Consider the following 1,084-nt stretch of genomic DNA (forward strand, 5'->3'; position numbering starts at 1 on the left):
GTTGGTTAATTGGTTTGGCAACTTCCATGCACATGATGTGTGATGCTGATTATTTCCCCCAAGAGTTAAATGATAACTGATCAGAGGCAGCTACTGGAGAGCTATGAGATTCAGGTGAGGGTCAGATGACTTGTCAATCGCAGCAGGTATATAAGAGGGTCACATGACTTGTCAATCCCAGCAAGTATATAAGAGGATGACCCAGCTTGCCCAGGCCTTTCTATTCCCGTACGTTGTCACCCACGGAGCGCAACTATGCTCAAATTGGCAAAGAGGCATGTGCCATTCCCTCTAATTCGAGAGGGCGAAGGACCATGGGTCCGCTGTGGGGAGCGGAGCGCATTTCTTGCACACGGGTGCCTGCCTGCAGAAGGGATTTGTGCTGCGGAGCGGTTGTGGAAAATGCCTCTGTGGTTGTGTTGACAGGTGTGCAAAGGAGGGGTGCAGAAGCTAATGGTATCTGTCTATATGACCTTTCCAAAAGCCAGGTTGTGCAGTCAGCTGGGGCTTGTAAAAAGCCAGGCCAGGAGCCACCTTAAGTTGAGGATGCATAGGCCTTGTGGCGCATGTGATTCAGATTCTATTCAGTTGAACCTCTGGTTGCAAAGTTGACATATTTTTTTTAGCAATGCCTCCCTAGTGAGCCTTCTTTTGTTCACTTCTTTTTATTTCGAGCCAGTGCACACCTATGTTTGTGGAACTGCAAACCTTTCCAGTCATGTGTTACTCCAGTCAAATCCCACACATGTGGGGAAAGATGATGGTCTGTAGCCTGGTGTAAATTAATTTGTAGCCTGGGGGGATTTTTGTGTGTAAACTGCCTTGAGTCCCTGGTAAGGGGGAAAAGGCGAGGTACACATCAAGTGATGATAATCGTAATAATCATCATAATCTGTAATACTAATAGAACGATAATAATATGTAACGATAATGATAATAAAGGGGGAAATAGCTCCCCCCTCCCCCCGTCGCCTTTTCCGAAGCGGCGCAGCAAATCAGAAGCGCGCGCGCCCAGCCTGGTGGGCGGCGTTGGAGAGCGCGCAACGCCCGCCTCCCGCTCCGGAGTCACTCCCCTTTCCTTCCC

Source organism: Lacerta agilis, chromosome 9, assembly GCF_009819535.1.
Source record: "Lacerta agilis isolate rLacAgi1 chromosome 9, rLacAgi1.pri, whole genome shotgun sequence".
Taxonomy (NCBI): Eukaryota; Metazoa; Chordata; class Lepidosauria; order Squamata; family Lacertidae; genus Lacerta; species Lacerta agilis.